At 36.6% G+C, this 18,789-nt stretch overlaps 1 protein-coding gene across 1 annotated transcript in view; it reads left to right on the top strand.

Annotated features, from left to right (window-relative positions):
• Positions 1 to 12,594: 12,594 nt before the first annotated feature.
• The window catches only part of LOC129358922 (protocadherin-16-like), a 91,606-nt gene continuing 85,411 nt past the window's right edge, over positions 12,595 to 18,789 (top strand). Inside the window, exon 1 of the mRNA XM_055028181.1 lies at positions 12,595 to 13,027. The gene's annotated coding sequence lies outside the window, so the exon portion shown is untranslated. The remainder of the gene's footprint in view (positions 13,028 to 18,789) is intronic.

The raw sequence follows: 18,789 nt of genomic DNA, 5'->3' as shown, positions 1-18,789 counted from the left end.
TGACCGAGCATGACATCTGAAGCAAGGTTCAGTAACCTACCCTCACCATGACCCTTCATAGCTCATTCATAGGTATAAAACGGCTCCATTCTGTACATCAAAGAGGGGTCTTCTGTTTTTACTGGCTCTAAATCTTCCTCAGGTCTCTCCGGCAGCTTGGACATAAAAACAAACTATGAGTAACCTAGATTGTGTGTGTATATATATATATATATATATATATATAATATATATATATATATATATATATATTATATATATATATATATATATATATATATATTATATATATATATATAAATTTGAAAAAATAAATATATATATATTTTTTTTTTCAAATTTAAATTGTACAAGAACTATTTATGCAGTCCTTTCTCTCCAGGATGAGTTTGTTCTCAAAGTGGATATTCTTCTCACTGTCAGAAGATTGCTGAAGGCTGCTTTATTATCTCTGACATTTAGGTCCAGAAATGAGGCAGTGAAATGTGAGAACGTGTAGAGAAGGAAGTTAATAAGGTTATCTGTGCTATAATGGCACTTTGTGATAAATCTCTCTGAGGCTTTTCAGCGAGTTGTTATAATTGTTAATCAATCCCTTATAACTGCACAAGTGAATGGAGGAAATACGGGTGAAATTGCTTCAGACTTGTGGCTTTCACTTCTAATTGAAATATTAGTGGGAAAATGAGTATAAATTTCAATGACAGTGTAAAAGTCGAATTCTCATGAAAGCTGTTTGTTCCAGACATTTCATTTGAATTTCTCTGACGTCATATTTTTATGACTCATTTGGTATTTTTTTGTTTGGATTTATTTGTTTACTCACAGTGTTCAGCACAAGTACATAATGAAGCACTTAGTCAAATGTTGGGAAATAAACCTTCAAAACTTGTCTTCTACAAAAAGGCCAAGGCTGCCTTTTCAACATGTTGATCTTTCAAACAGCTGTAGTCAGGCTGCTACTGAATCGGTTTTGCCATTTGAACCATTTCTGAGTTATTTGGTTGAAGATTCTTAAGTTGATTTTTAAGGAAACAATCGTTTTGCTTCATGAAGGTTGTGATTTAAATCCTGAGTGACTCATCAACAAGGTTAAATAAAGGCTTATGAAATAATTTCCACATTAAAAGGATTTTGTGGGTGTAATAATTTGTAATCTTTAATGCTCCATCCTGATCATGGGCTCTGTAGTAATTTTAACGTGCTACTGAATATAGTGGTTGTGAAAACCAGAGCATATGTGGCTTTTCACAAAATAGCATGTTTAACATCTGTGCATGACTAATACTAAAACACGACATACTGTTGTAGAATCTTCCCATGGGTGCCTCATATATTACATCTACTCCACATCATCGTCGTGCTCTACCTTTTTGTCCAAGCGTGCCATTGATTTCTCTGGCATGGCTGTTTAGAATTGTTCTTAAACTTTTGACAAGCATTTATTATGTTTCCCAAGATGGATTTAATTTGTGCAACAGGCTGTATTTCATGCTTTGAAGGGTTTCACAGATAACTGACTTGCTGTCCAGACCTTCAGAGACGAATGTGTGTAGTCAAAGCTGGGTCTTCGTGGCCCTTTGATGTCAATATATTTCCAAATACTTGTGCAGCATCAACATAAGCCCCTGCTCTTAAAGGGACAGTGTTTTGTAAAGTATTAGTTATAATGTTAGTCTCTCATCTGAAACATTTCTGGGGTGTTGCTTTGATTCTTTCATCCGTGTTTGAGAAATCCTTTATTCTCCCATGGCAACCATTCAGCTGTGCAAAAAAAGGTAACAGTGACTTGATTGCGCTATAAAATGACACAATGAGGCAATGAAAGATACAGTGAATGAATATATTTTACCCCAAAAAGGAAATTAACATTTCATACTTCTACTTTAAACCTGAGGAGACCTTAGAACACAATATTCAATTCATCCATAGATTCTCGCAATTATTTGGGTGAATGAACCAGATCCTCACTTCTCTGGTTTCCAGCTGTCATAAGGTAAGTTGATGGATACAACCTGGACAGAGGCTTTCTGAATGGATGTTCTCCCAGTGCGTAAGTAGATTCCATATCGTTCAGTTGCACATTAGATTGAATGGCCTTGTTTTGTTTCCAATGGGCTATTTAAGTTTAATTTGACATGTTAATTGGTCAAAATTTGTGTATTTCAATTGTTTTTGGAGACTTGATTTAGGATCTTGCAGCTTACTTTCATGGTGACCTTGGAGGGATAGTTAGGGTTGGGTCTGTTGGCTGATGTTCTGGATGACAAACCTCCTTCCCAATGTTAATAATGTTTGCATCACCTACTGTTGTTGTTCAATGTATACATGTGCAATTGTAGGCATTTTAAGTGAAAATAAAAGTTTATCCTTCACCAGAAATGATTAGCATAAAAGCACAATTAATGAACATAAAGTTTTTTTTTTTTATTGTTAAGTTGATAATATATTGAGTTTTTTTTTATATATTAGAATTTATATTAAATATTTGTGCAAATATGTTAGAAAAACAGATTGTAGTTGGAACTCAAAGTAGGCACATCTTTTAATTGCGCGACAAAATGAAAACCAACCAAAGGCATTCACTTAAATGATGTTATTAATGCAAATTGGTTGCCTAAAATGGAAAAAGAAAGTGTTGTCAAATTTTATGCAACAAGAGCCAGGTGTCTGTTCTTTTAATTCTGCTCAGTAATAACATCCTCGGTTTCTTGCCAGTGGCTATTACATATTTTAACTCTAATATAAAACAGAATAACCAACAGCTTTTTGTGCTATTCTTTCACAAAATCGAAAACCATTTCTAAATGTTCCATTCTGTTTCTCGTTATACAAATGTCTGCTGAGGAGGATGGCCATTTAAACCACCAGCATGACCATTTAAGCATTTGCGATCCAACACTTGATGTAGTTAATATTATTAACTGCACATCTGTTATTTTTGAAGCACAACCTCTTTGCAAAACAAAATATTTTAACACATTAACTCTTCGTGTCTTTCATAGAACTGTTTAGCTTCTTTACAATCTAATTTACTAAATGTTTACACATCACTATATTTACTTTTTATCAAAAAATCCTTGTTTATTCAGTTTAGAGGAAATGAGAAATGGTATGATTTTTATTATCTGCACTATAAATAAGGAAGAATAATTTACTGGCTTTAGGTGGGTGTGGGTCAGTCATGTTTCCTGTGGAACCAACCAAAAAGCTTCACATCTGCCAAGAAAAATTATCACAGCCACTGATTCAGGACAGGGAAAATAGTTATCATGGTTCTAAATTATTCCTGTTTATCCTGTCATCCGTGATGCTTTCATGATTTAGCAAAGTTCAATAAGGCTACCATGGCAAAGACATGAAGGAATTCCCTCAGGTTTTTTTTTCGCTCTGACCCTGACTGTGATTGCTCACTTTAGTGCCAAATCTTATTGCTCAGAAAAAGATGGAACGAATAGACAACAAATCTGAACGTTCTCAAGTGACAGCACTAGTAGATGTGAAGTAATGAGATTACACCCCTTTTTTGCTGAAGGTTCTTTTCCTTCAAAGAAATGTTTGCTTGAGTAATTTAATTGTTCTGGAAATTCCAGGGCATCGCCCTCAGAGCTGTGCATTCCTTGTCTCCAATACACAATGCATTCCTCAGGAATAAAGATGATCTCCATCAGAATTGGTCAGACCCCCAGGAAAGTCTTAGGAATTTCGTCTAGCAGGAAAACAAAATGTCAGACAATGTGATTGATAGTGTATTAATTAGAGAGCAGTGTTGGCCGTAGGTGTCTTTGTTATAAGCCAGAATGCAGAGTGGCCCAAAAACAGTTCAATCTGTTTTTAGAAGAAATGAATCTGCGGAATAAAGAATATTTGGGATTCCAGTGTTGCCGTATACATTGCAGCTGCTACCATAAAAAAACAAGAACAAAAAAGCCTCTCAAAAAACCCAAATGATATTCTTTATTTGGCAGATATTTTAAAAGGGTTCCATATGTTTACATTATATTGCTTTTACAAATTTCATGCTTTTGAATACAAAAATGAGACTTCATTAATGGGAGGATTTGTGACATCTTCAAACCTCTGACTACTAATGAATTAGGTGATAATTTCCTACAATAAACTCATCGTCCAGTCATAGAACTGTGATTGTGTGACTAATATTTAATATTAGAGATTATTTAAAGTTGTTTTGGTTTGATCAGAACAACTATATCATATTTAATAAAGATATGGTGAGAGCCACCATACATAGAAGTATAGGGTAATATAAAAACTTACCAATTATGACAATATATGGAGAGACAGTTAAGTGTACAATCGGACATTTAAGGAGGTTTATGGAGGGAGTCCTGAGGAAAGGAGTTCTTCAATTAGATGCAAAGAAAAAGGATAAGAGTCTAAAGGTTGGGTATTAATAAGAAATAAAAAGTAGTTCTATGGTGCAGTGAAGTTGTATTCTAGAATCACCACTTAATTACAGAAAAAAATTGAGAATTCAAACTTTCTGTTCTTCAGGTATTTGCAAAAGATAGTGTGATTCACTGCATTGCATTAAATTCTATAAACTATTACTTGTTTGACCTGATGAGAAACTACAGTAAACTCTTAATACATTAAATGTAAAATAAGAAGAAAGAACAGAGGAAAAAAAATATATACATATATATAAAATCATTAGTGTATTTCCAACTAGGGAATGTATGGGTACAATTTAACTGCAAATGGTAACACCTTTTTGGGTTATGATAAAGATGAACAATGAAATAATGTAAGGTTAGTTTGATGATGATAATGATACATAAAGAAATGTACTGTGGTTGGGTAAGTCTGTGCTCCAACAGTGTAAACCAGAAGTATGGAGCACCAAACGCGTGCCGCATTTTGTAGTTTTTATGAGACCCAAAAGCAGGCAAGAGGTAATGCAGGATGTTTTTGATGTGTTACTAAAAGGAGTATAAGGACCTTTAGCAAAAAACCATGAGGACACAAGAGGAGAAATCAGAGGGAGTCCATTAAGAGTGGAGGATTAAATATGAGGAAAGAGTAATTACTGTCAAGAGATGCAGTGTGGAGGTGGTGAGGCAGATGCTATGAGGCCCAGGTAAGATGAATGATGGTGGTTTAATGACTAACAATTCAGAAAACACACAGTCCAAATACCTGACAGCACGGCTGAGCGGAGACCAGAGTTAAACACCGGTAGCGATCAGTGTACACGAATGGACACAACGTAGAGACGACTTATGACAAGGACCCAACAAGGAACAAAGAACACAGGTGACACTAAATGCACAGAAGGTAATCAGGGAACAAGACGCATCTGGGAGCAATCAAGGGCGAGAAAGGACAACACAGAGAACTCAGGACACAGAAACTCAAAATAAACCCACAGAAAAACACAGAACATGTCAATTACTGGAGCAAGGAAACAGTGAGTCCAGCTAACTAAATGGACAACAACACTTTGGGGAGCATGACTACAAGGAGGAAAAAATGACTGATTCGGAATAAATACACAGAAAAGAAAACAGGAGAAGTCAAGATCCATAAAAAGAGCTAAATCATTAAAAGTTGCAAAACACAAGATTCAAATGAAAAAAATAGAAAACCTCAGAAAAAAAATTCCATAAAAGTCCAACGGATCATGACACCACGAGTTTCTAAATGAAGGTTTGGATTATTTGAAAACCCCTACAAATATAGAAAAAGACTACAAATCCATCCAGCCATCCATAACTGGGTAAGAGGCACACAAAACAGGTTGCCAGGCCATCTGGGGGCACTGCAAAGTTTTCTTGTAGTAACACATTACAGATGTTAGACATGCTTAGCTTCGTCTCCTTGTGGCAACTATAAACAATATAAAATCTGTTGACATCCAGTAAATAGGAATGAAACGAGTGACTCATACACAACAAGCAGCTTACTGCTTTGTTGTAACAGAAAACATTGTTGTCAAAAATAATGTATGAAACACATAATGTCACTACGTGGTGAAGGGACTTTTTTTTAGATTGAATATTTACAGTCATTTTGAGGATCTCTGTCAACCATAGCTCTGTTTTGCATTCATAGAGTCACACATATTTGAGTTCAATTTGTTGCACACAAACAAATCATTCCTCTGAAGTGTATGCTGTCGAGGAGAAGGAGGGCTCTGCCAAATTTAAATTTCACCTCTGGAATGAAATTCAGCGAAGAAAACAAATATGATCCTTTGAAAACTAGGCTCACTCTTTCCTTGAGATAATCCTGAATTTATTCTGTTTGTCTTCTATTTCAGTGTGGAAATAGAGGAAGGACTTTAGTATCCACACTGATAAAATACCTCCCTTCCCCAATTACTATTCCAACCCTGTGGAAAAAAAATAAAAAAGCAATATACTTTTTTTTTCCAGACTTAGGGCAGACACAGTATTTTTATTTTACTTTTACTTTGGCACTATTAGTTCATGTGAATATCACAAATATCACAAATTTATATATATATATATATATATATATATATATATATATATATAGAGAGAGAGAGAGAGAGAGAGAGAGAGAGAGAGAGAGAGAAAGAGAGAGAGAGAGAGAGAGAAAGAGAGAGAGAGAGAGAGAGGCCGTGCTCATTCTATGCAGAAGCAGAAATCGATCAAATCTATTAATTAACCTCATGACTAAAAGCAAGGAGCTCCTAGATCTGTTTTCACACAAATGAAAACCATCTGTGCACTCAACACCATATATCCTCCTGAAAGGATCACACAGTGTAGGTCTATGTAAGAATAAGTTCTTACAGTGCATACAGTGAATATGGACAAATATGCAGTGAACTGGTCTCAAATTTCTTAAATTGATTTATACAGCTCGTTTCAAATAACCTATGAACTTGTCCCATTTCCATCTTTCAGAGGTAACATTCACAGAAGTTGAGCTCATATTACCACACATGCAAAACAGTCTGCAGGAAATGTTCTGACAGGGCTTCTGGTTAGTGTTTGGTCTCAGTAAAGGTCTACATCATACCTCTTGTTGAGATAAGTACCCGACTCTCATAAATTCATAGCTAACCCATGTCATAGAAATACTTCCCAAAATGTTTTGATCCCAATAGCTGGCAAGTTCAATCTGTCCTTATCCACTTTGAAATTAAAATTAAGAGATTGACCTGTCTGAAATAACAGTATGTGTTGTGCAAGATAATTTGTTTTAGTAACTGTGAATTTTAGCTAAAATACTAATTTTAATTATAAGTAATACTAAGTAATTATAAAATAAAATAATAAAATAAATAACAATAAATTAGACAAACTATTTTAAAGGTAATTGGAATATTGAAAATGGTATTTTATCTAAAAATAGTAATCTATCTATCTATCTATCTATCTATCTATCTATCTATCTATCTATCTATCTATCTATCTATCTATCTATCTATCTATCTATCTATCTATCTATCTATCTATCTCTATCTATCTATCTATCTATCTATCTATCTATCTATCTATCTATCTATCTATCTATCTATCTATCTATCTATCTATCTATCTATCTATCTATCTATCTATCTATCTATCTATCTATCTATCTATCTATCTATCTATCTATCTATCTATCTATCTATCTATCTATCTATCTATCTATCTATCTATCTATCTATCTATCTATCTATCTATCTATCTATCTATCTATCTATCTATCCATCTAACGTCCTTAAATCTGTTACTCAAGTGCTGCTCACTGTGACTGACAGCAAAGATTAAGAAAGAAAAGGCAGTAATCTTAATCAGCAGTCTGGGGGAATATTCTGAAAAGCAAGAAGGGAATTTATGAAGCTCTGGTAAAATGATTGGACCTGAGTTGTGTACTGATTATTTCTTATATTTTTACCAAGACAGGGAAAGTAAGGTTGATCCCAAGTCAGATGAAAAATTTCATGGACAAGTAAGTGAATGATGAATCTTACTTCTTCCGTAAGGCTGGCTAATCTAATACTATGTATTACTAGAGTTGTTGCTGAGGACAAACAGACAGGCGAGTTATATCATGTTGCGTTCTTCTAATGGACCATCGACAAACTCTAGTGGATTGAGTTGAGATTCAAAACAGAGAATTTGAGTCATGGGGTGAGCCATGAATAAAGATTAAAGCTCCAGGTAGGTTGTTTGAGGATCCTGGGAGATTAAGATAAAGCTGTGATTTTTTTTTTTTTTACTAGAATCATAACTTGTAAGAATCTAGTAGGATTGACACAATGAAGACAGATAATCTGGCTGATGAATAGGATCAGTGACATGAACACTGGAAGCAGCACTGCTCTCAGAAAACATTCTTGTTCCTTTAACTCAGCGCTAAGTTTAAATATCTGCTACAAACACACACAATTGTCTTTGTGAGAAATTAAAAAGTAAAAGTAAGTAAACATGAAACATACAGAAATTCAAATGTTATCAAGGACAACTGAAAAAGTGATCCTGGTCATTGTCTGTGGTAAACCAATTCAAAGGTTTTTAAGCTGGAATCCTTTTTGTTTTAAATCACAGTAACTTTTACTGGTAGACTGAGCTTTTCTGCTCTTAACTTTATCACTGATTAAATTTGATCTGTTTATTATTTCTGCCATGGCCTCTGAGCGGGGCTCAGTGAGCCAAGCACTGTGGTTTTTGTTCCAATTCATGGTTTAATATCTCTAAAATAGGCATGACAGAAAAATTACTAGGACTACAACCTTGTGATGTGGACAGGGTCTAACCTCAAAGTAGAACTGCAGATTTATTCTTCATTACCACACCTTAGTTTTTATTCATGATCTGTTATGACTCACAGGAGCAGTGAAATAAGTATCTATGGGCACTGAGCTACAGTCAGTGCATTATACATGTGCTCATACATTTTCACAGAGTCTGCACTAATCTACCTGAACCCATAACAAAATGAATCAGTTTGACATTTTAATTTCAGTACATCTTTTCATCTTTGAGCATACATCATAGTGGAAGACAATTCTCTCATCCTCACGTTTTCTGATAAGAATGGTAACAGGAAATTTGACAATACATAAGTCTTATGTCTATAAGTCTATAAGACTTACACTGAAATGAATTTGCAGACAAAAAAATTAATCTTGATAAGTGCTTTCAGCCTTCCTCAAAAAAGCCTGAGAAAAATAATCTCATCTCATTTATTACTTTAGCTTGCACTGGAAAGCAGACTTAGCAGTGGTTCTTGAATGAATGGCACCCTGGCGAGCAACAAAAGCGACTCAGTTTAATTGTGGCCTGTCCAGGCATTTTGGGCTTTGAACTAGAGATAATCAAATTCATTGCATATTTTTTTACAAAAAGCAAACAAACAAAGCACTTTGATAGTTGAAGTTTACTTTAGATTTCAAATCCAATTCAGATACTAACTTTAATCATGGCACACTGCCATATTTTTTCATACCATGCACACCATATAAGAGTGGCCATTCCACCTTGACCGGAAATAGAAATAAACAAAATAGAACTTATTTGTAAAGCAGGAGATTTGTTTCTTTTTTTAACTAAATGCTATTGCTGCCACCTGGCTGATTGGTATGCTGGGTAGGGAACCACATCACTCTCATCAAAAATTTTCTCATTAGTTTTTGTGTAGACAGAAAACTGAATAAAAAGTGTTTTTTGTCATTTTTTACACATTTTTGTGTAGCCCTACCTTTGAACACTAACTTTTATTAAATCCTGTAATTAAGTTAAGCAGACATTGCATTTTTTATGCATTGTGCTCTATTATCCTTTCTGACCACTGTCAAACTTTATGTACATACAAGATGTATACTAAAACAAAATCTAATTTTCTGAATGGAAACTGTGACAGTTTTTGCAGGTAGAGTGGATGATTGTCCCTGTGGAAGCAAAGTACTGGGCTATCAGGGCTTTTTTGGAAGGTGCATAAATGTCTATGTAAGTTTGCGTGCCCTGCTGTCACAGTTATAATGAGAAGCTGGCACCTCTGGAAGTCATTCCACTCTGTGATGGAGAGGTTCACATAGTGGGGGTAGATGAATGGGCTGCCGGTAGGGGGAAAAAAAAGATTTAGCTGAAAAAAAAATTGTGTGCTCTGGCAGGGAACACATTGTCCAATCACTTTTCATTTATGGCTTGGTTTTCCTATTCACAACATACAAAACAATACCTCTGCATCATTGCTTTAATTCATGCGTACTGTCATTGGATTTGTTTACTATAAATCAAACTGCTTTATTTTGTTTAACCAAGAGTAAGTATGATGTTTTTTTCTTTGTGATCACGACATAAATCCTGAAGATGCATCCAAACGGTATCAGATGTTCCTCAGTATGGCACTGGCACAGCGGATAGCACTTTGTTGTGCTCTCATTTACCAGGTTGAAACAAAACATGGCACAGGTTCAGTCTGTTTTAATGCTTCCAATGACTGACAAGGTAGCAAGGCACAGTTTTGACTCCCGCACTACAAGAGATAAAAGTGGTCTTCCTCCAGGGAGCTGACAGATGATGCAGCCGATGCGCCTTTCAAGAGTCACAAGATCCCAGGAAAAGTTGCAGGCTTTGTTTCTTTTCTAGACTTTAGATGAAAAATACCCCCAGGGGGCTCCTTGACTACTAACATCTGAGGGAAAATGCTTTGTATATGATGTCTGGGCCTTCTCGTGATGCTGTGTTTTTGTTGAGGATATTAGGGCAGTAGTAAATTAGCCCTTGGAAAAGAGCCTAAGTGTCCTTAAGCCAGAGCCATTATTTTACATTAGGAAAGCTACAGTTGTTTACATTGTGTCTGATAAGTTTCTTGAAGGTTTTTCTCTCATGTCAAAATAATTTTATAGATTGTGTCACCAATCTGGACAGTTTTCAAAATAGACAATCACATTGTGCTACAGTTTTTCATCACTCATAAAGCATTGTTGTAACAAACTTAAAGAGGACCTATCATGCCAAATTCACATTTTGCACATTTTTATACTTTTTGGGGGGTCTCAATTGCATCTAAAATTAGCCAAAGCACTTAAAGCAACCACCCAGACAGTTTTTGGCTACAAGTTAATATTTTTTGGTGTCTGGAAAATGAGCTGTTTCAAAAACCTTCCAATTGTTAAATCACAATCAACTAGTACCACGGCGTTACTAGAAATCCCAGCCGAGCACCAGCCCTCGCCCAGCAACCCAAGTGGAGCTCCAGCATGTTTGATCAGCCAGCTTCAGCTGCAACAAAAGAGCAGTCATTGATGTACTGTGGTCACTGGGTGTGCTGTGTAATGACAGCTGGAAAAGACAAGTGTTTTATGTTGCACGTACCATCCAAAAACTATTTGCTGCATACTTGTTGATTGGGGAGGAGGCTTACTTTTTTGCTTTCCAAAAAAGTATGGTTGTATAAATGTGCATCTGTTTACAGCCATTTTAACGAGCGAGTATAAACTTTGAGTATTAGGATCCCAGGATTTCAGGTTGTTTGTGATATGATTTCATTCTAGTTTATTATTATTTTGAAGGTTATCAAGGTTACAAAACAGTTTAAGGTGATACAAACAGTGGAGAATAGTGGTGAAAATACACAGTGAAAACTCAAACCGATTTGTACCCAGTAAAGTTTTGAAGGCTTGTCATTATGGCTTGGGAGGTTCTCTGAGTCAAACTCTCACTCAGATATGTAAGAATGATCCCGATGCAACTATAGTCTTTCAAAATCTATGTGAAAATCTGTTAATAGTTTACCATCTTCAACATTATTTATTAAAGCCAGCTGTTCGGCTCGACTCATGTGATGACATCCATCCATACACAAAGTGGAATTGTTAGCTTATTTTCTTCAGTGTGGTTTTGAAAAAAAAAAAAGTATTGTTTGTGCATTCCTGATGTTGAAATCCATGCATCATCATCAACACAATGTGCTTGTTGTTGTCATTAAGCACTTAAGTTTTTTTTCTCTTCAGTAATTTAATCACTGGATATTGAGCTTTGATTTTAAGTTGAAATCCAATATTCACTGTCATTTGAAAAGAGGACGTTGGATCAAAGTTACGGTCCAGCCATCCTTACTTGGTTCCTTTTGCAACATATTTTCTCCTTCTACTAAACATTTATGTAGTATGACTGGACACAGAAGTATGCAAACACCCAACTTCGTTTGCCATGGCCTTTTGTGAATGGCCCTCTCTGTGAAAAGTGTCAAACACTACAGGAAAAACTGCCACATAGTCTCCCCACGATTGTGTCATAACATGTAGCCTACTTTAAATAATATTTCAGTCATAAGTCTGGCTCTGTCCTGCTCACATATTATTGTTTTATTATTATACGTAAGCCATAAGTATCAACATAAATCAACACTTGATATAAGAGGGGAAAATACATAACATTTGAACATCTACAATAAATTAAGTTTGTAATAATACTTCTAATATATTTGGACGCAACAGTGTATGTTGGTATTGAAATAGAAGCACACGAAGTGACTTACAATTCTCTTTTGGATAGGTTGGTGGCACCAGAGTTCAGCACAAACCTGGACTGCCTCCTTGCGGTGTCTCCTTAAAGCAATCACAGCCGCAGCAGCAGCAGCAGCAGCAGCGCTGAAGAGGAGAGGAGCAGGAGGTTGCAGCCCGTCACGTGTTGAATAAATCAGAATTTGGAGACGGACGTCCACTTCTCGGCCCCCACATTGCTTGGTCTCAGTTAGCGCGCAGCAGCCGCAGCAGCGAATCTGCAGCCGCACAGAGAGGCTGCCGCAGAGCAGAGAGCGTCCCCTGGATGAGGAAAGTTTGCCGCAAGTTTGCATTTTCACTTTTCGTGAAGAAGTCCGAAAGAGGTTGTGAAGGATTTCTTGAAAGAAACTAATTCTGCAAAGAAGATCTCCTTAGGCTGACCCACTGAAGAAGGAGACCCAACTAGTTTTTTTTTTTTGCTTTTTTTTCTGGGATGGATGCAACTTTCACGTTGTGCTTCATAACGGGAAACTTATAAGAAAGAGTGTGGATATATTGTAGTTCTGCATGAAAAACAGCACAGAGGAACAGATGAATGTGAGTATCATTCACAGTAAGGATCTTCTCCCTCCCTGATTAGATGGGCTTGACTCTCAGTGCAGTCTAAATATCTGGGAATAGCCATTGAATTGCTGTCAATGCTTTTGTAAAAACTTAATAAAACAGGATTAGGCCTATGTCAACTTTTGTTTTGTATTTAGGTGGCTGAAACGTTCCTTTTAACTCGAAAAAGTTGTGTATAATAGTTCCTAGATTTTTCTGAAAAGAGACATTTTTGTTTGCCCACTTCTAACTCTTTGTAAGATTACAAGAGTCCCGCACATAGTCTACACTTTGAAGAGCGGCCAAAGGAAAAAAGAAGGAAAAAAAAAAGAGGGAGAGATTTACAGCCCGTTTTTGTCGCTTGTGATTAAAGCCCCCCAGGGACGAAAACATTCCTCTCGAACTGTGCAGCATGAAGTTATTGTCCTCTGAGCCGCTGCAGCGCTTTTTACGCCTCATTCCTGCGCCAGTTGAGCCCAAACCAAACGGTTCCACATGACGGCACAATGACTGTGACGGCAGACTTATGTTCATTAGCCGTGAATGTGCTCTTCCTTTCCCTCAATTAATAAATTCATTAAACCTCCACAGGCTTCCATCACCTCGCACCCGAGTTGTGGTTGTGTCGGTTGCTATGGAGCAGTTGGCCACGACAAATATGCTGAGTTGTGTTCATACAGATAACAAAACCTTAGCACCAATTTGAGTGCAGAACTTTATGTTTTGCATGCAGACTCGGCTTAAATCACACTGGAAAAGAAGAACGCCAGCTTGAATAAAGTCAGTGTTTAATAAAACTTTCTGTTCCATATTCAGTCTCTGGAGATTTTTTTTTCCACTCCAGAAACTTCTTTTAAATCCTGAAAGTATTAGAATTCTAAAAAGTACTGAAAGGAATTGTTCAGGATTGTGAACTTAGGTTTTGTAAAACCATAACAAACAAGTAATTAAAAAAACAAAAACAAAACAAACAAACAAAAAAAACTCCTTTAGCATCTTCATTTGAACCAAATAGCTGGTCTTAGAGTTGGATTAAACAGTTTGGGAGGAGACAAGACACCTACCAGACTTGTTCTGTCTTAAAACAATTTTCTTCTTAAAACCTCTATGGCACGGTTTTACAAAGAAAGTTCTTAAAACCGAACTTATGCTCTCAGCAGTAGAGCATAAATACCTTATTTAAAGGCTATTATTCCTTGAGACAACAGCCCTCTGGTTCAACTTCCAACTCTAGACTATTTGCTTCATAGCCGTCCTCTCCTCTTGCTACTTCCTTCCCCATTTGGCTTGGTGTCAATAAAGGCCACCTGTGAACAAAATCTAAACGAAATAGTCAACACAGTTTAAGCAAATGCTAAGCATCAATAGGCTTCATAGGGCAATTACCTCCACTGATGTGATTGTTTCATGGGAAATAAAGGTCGGAGGCTATGCAGCACTAATGATTTTTCAGTGTGAAACACATGCTGATAGTGGAAAACCTGTTTTTACCAGCCAGAGCAACTTTGTGATATAAAAGCAAGGTGATGTAAAAAGGAAAATTATTATAGTGGATTAGGTTTTTTTTAATTTTTACATTGCCTTCATTTTCTTTGAGTGCAAAGAATTTGTTTCACACAGGAGGGTCATTTGTGGAACACTTCGGCCAACCTCAGTTTCCTGTGTAAATAACTATAGGTTCCTGTGTAAATAACCATGTATTTCAAATGTGATGACTTTTCATAAAGTAGTGTTTACATAAACCACAATGATGTTTGGAGATCAGGTTGGACGTCCACTTTGGTCCTTTCCCCTCTCTAACAAGTGTATAACTTCAGCTCCTGGAAGCATCTTATCTGGATTGATAAAAATGAAAACGCCAAGGGAGTTATCTATCACAGGTAGACGTTCGGATGTTTATTACAGAACATCACTTCAGAAAACACTGGACTATCCATTCAAGTATTCTCGCATACGCTGACCTTTTGTTTTAATTGTTGTCTTCTTGCATCACTGGTACTGTAACTAAATGCACATGTGTTTTTACTGATGCAGTACTGTATGCTGCTGCCAGTGCAGTGACAAAAAGTTTCACTTTAAAATATATCATTATTATTTTAGCTAGAACATTTTAAACAAATAGTTAAACAGACCCATGCTGCTCTTGATGTGGTAAGAAGATGATTCTTCTTGTCACGCACCCTCATATACTCTGGCTAAAGGGCTCAGAGGGGGGAAAAAGAGAAAGTGTGCCTTTTCAACACAGTGTTTGTTATGACCAGGGGAGCACACATGCATGTGGAGGCCCATGATGGCTTTTCCTGCTCTTTTTACATGCACACGGAGCGAGGTTTCAAAGACTAATGTGAGGCACAGAAACGCAGCACTTAGTTTGGCCAACATTCATAGCATTTTAGTTTGCTTTGTGCTAAGCCTGTCATCCTCATGTCCAGGCAATCTGCTGTTCTGTCTGTGGTTTCCATTATGGCTCCTCTGAGCCTCGCTTGGCTGGCATGGGTTTGAAACCACAGACTTTTTCTTTGAGTTAACTGGAATTTTGACATGCTCATTTCACAAAGTCTGTCACTATAGTTGTCCCTCGTTGTCTGATGATAATAAAAATTTAGTTGTGTTTATTAAAGTAGGTCAGCTGTCCCATTGCTTTTGAGGAATATTCTACTGTATTTTGATTTATGCTGCTCGACCTCAAGCTGTTCTCTGAGTAAGTGAAATGATCTTGGTAAATTACAGACATAACTCAAGATTAAGAATATGTATGTTTGCAACTTTATATGGACAATCCTGAAGTACATATTACTAGATCAAATGTTATATCTTGGAAGCTCGGTCTTTTGCCAAGCAGTTGTTTTAGCTTCATGCAGCAGTTTCCACTATTTCCAAATTCAAAAAGGTTTTTTTGTAAGTGTCGTTTTATCACATTTGGTGTCTGTATTTGCTCAAGATGAGAGACAGAGGTTTGCATTTGTTTTTAGTGAAACATGCCTAACCAGAGACGTGTTTGGTTTTACAGCAGTGCAAGACGTAAATCAGAGAAACCTGAGAAGTCAGGTACATTTTGGCAAATATGCTTTCTGAGCAAAATGGAACACATTTTCCATTATGAGGTGTGAATAACAGAGAGGAAGATGAATCACAACCCTGATGTTTTCAGCATTCAATTCAGTTCATCTAACAAAGTGTTCAGAAAGGTATTTGCTTCAAACCTACTGCTTTGGTATTGTTTGGTTGACAGGCTTAGTTCGAAGGATTTAGGAAGAAAAATGAGGCCACTGCTAAAGTTATTACTAACAATTTTCAACACATACAGCACTGTGCAAATGTAATTATTGCTTTGGATTTTTTCCCACATTTTGTCACAGTACAGCCACCATCTTCAATGCATTTTATTTGAATTTTTTTTGTAATGGTTCAACACAAAGTGGAATGTAACTATTCAGTGGAAGGAAAATAGAGCATGTTTGTTCTAATTGGTTTTTAGAACAAGTTTAGCTTGCATTTGTACTCAGATCACCATGAGTTAATATCTGTAGCACCGCCTTTCACTGCAATTACAGCTGCAAGTCTTTTCTCTACTAGCTTTAGACAGCTAGAGGCTGCAATTTCTCCCCATTCATCTTTGTCAGAGGAGAATGGAGTCAATGAAAATTAATTTTTAATTTATTTTTACATTAAAATTCATTTCCATTTTCATTGACTCTATTCTCCTTCTATTGACTAGTGCATTATATATGTTAGTTCCTTTCAATGATACTTTACAAGGAAAAAACAATGCAAGAACAAACCAAAAATAAAAACAGATGCTGAAGAAAAAAACAAAAACAACAAAAAAAAAAAGAAATTACAATGAAAAGGCCAACTAAAACAAACGCGACTTGAGTTGTGATTTAAAAGTAAGAAGGGGGTCAATATTGCGGATATCAGGAAGTAGAGAATTCCAGAGTTGGGGAGCAGAGAGAGAAAGGGCTCTGCTCCTCATGGTGCTGAGGCGGAAGGAGGGAACAGTGAGGTGGGTAGAAGAGGAACAACAACGAGAGCATGAATGAGTGGTGATGTGCTGGAGGTCAGACAGATTTTACAACATTGCCACAAATTTTCAAATAGATTTAGGTCTGCATTTTTATGGGACGAGTTTAAAACATAATTACGCTTCAAGCTAAAGTATGCCATTGTAGATCTTTCTGTCTGATTAGGCTCACTGTCCTCCAGGATGGTGCTGTCTCAAGTCTTTTGTAGTCTCAAGAACCGTTTTTGGGAAGGGTTGCCTTGTATTTAGCTTGTGCTCATCCTGCAGAAAAGCATCTTAACAGCATGATGGTACCACCGTGTTTCACACTATGACTGGTGTTAAGGCTTAGTTTTAGCATCCTGCCACACAGAACTTGCATTTGGGTCTAAAAGTTCAATAATCTTAGCCTACCAGAGCACCTTCATCCATGTTTACTGTTTCTGATATATGGAGATAAGTTCCAGTGGAAATTACTAAACATAATCTGTGGATCGAATGCAGTGGAGAATATTGCGTTTTTGTGAATGAGAGCACTTTTACCAAGAGTTTATTTTATAGAACTGCTTCTTGTCACCATTACATTAATAAAATATTCTAACTTTAGAGTTTTGTTTTTCAGAAACTAAACTTATATCGCTGTTATGTTTGTGCGCCAGTGTTTGTTTCTCCCTTGGTGTACTTGTTGGCATTAGTACAAAAATGTGTTTTCCTTTCTTTCTATATATTTTTTTAAACCACACACTTTACTAAACTTGGTATTGTGCAATTGTCTTACCCAGCTGTGTCTGCTATATCCATTAGGCTGAACTGCTCTGCAGAGGTCCACTGCTGGAGCTCAACTAGAAAATGCATTATTTCAGTCGTGGCATTTGGTCAAAGATGTGGGCCCTAAAATGCTCCCTTTTGTGCTTTGGATGTTGAAGTTCATCCCCAGTGTTGCTGTAAAGTAAATCAATACTGAGGCTACAAAGTTCACGCAGAGTCAAGATTTTCAGGCTGTCATGGATGTGTGCTTATATATTTTTGCCAAGAGGAGAACTTGCAAGGCAATCCAAGTGATGGAATGTAACGGTGAATTTCTAGTGCTTGACTTTTAAGGTTGTGCTATTTGGAGTGTATATTGTCTTCTAGAAAGAAATATGAATTCGAACTTAATGTAGGACATTAGGATCAAAGTTAGTTTTGTTGCTACTTACATCCACTTGCAACACTTTATCAAATTACATACTTTAAAACAAGACCCTATAGGTTTCTCTCTGCTCACATAAAATGGAATTTACTACATTAAAAGTTAGCATTTTCTGTGTTGTGGGCTTTGAATTATAGCAGACTGAAATTAGGCCTGGAATCTTGTGTACATATGGCCAACATCCAGAGGACCTCAATTATAATGCTGTCGAGCCAGAAAAAGGGAAAGAGGTAGACTGCGTGGAGCCCTTCAATTCTGCTGTAGCCTACTACTCTGTCACTCAAACACACCGCTACTACCGTGGCTGAGACAGATCACCACACTGCGCTCGCAGACACATGGGAGGGATTTAGTGGGTACACTCACACTCATAAACACACACACACATGCACATGCTGATGTGTTGTGAATGTTTCCATGTATGCGTCTGTTAAACCACTGGGGGGAGTCTTGGAAAGCTTTCTTGAGAAATTTTGCTGTTTAGAAATTCAATCCTGTGTTACGTTCATCTTTATACGTTTCCTCCAAGCTGAAGTAGAACTTTCTTTGAAAATAAGGAAA

This window comes from Poeciliopsis prolifica, unplaced genomic scaffold, assembly GCF_027474105.1.
Source record: "Poeciliopsis prolifica strain line A6 unplaced genomic scaffold, Auburn_PproV2 SCAFFOLD004, whole genome shotgun sequence".
Lineage (NCBI taxonomy): Eukaryota > Metazoa > Chordata > Actinopteri > Cyprinodontiformes > Poeciliidae > Poeciliopsis > Poeciliopsis prolifica.
Note: the sequence above shows the minus strand (reverse complement) of the source record. Positions and strands in the feature narration are given on the sequence as shown.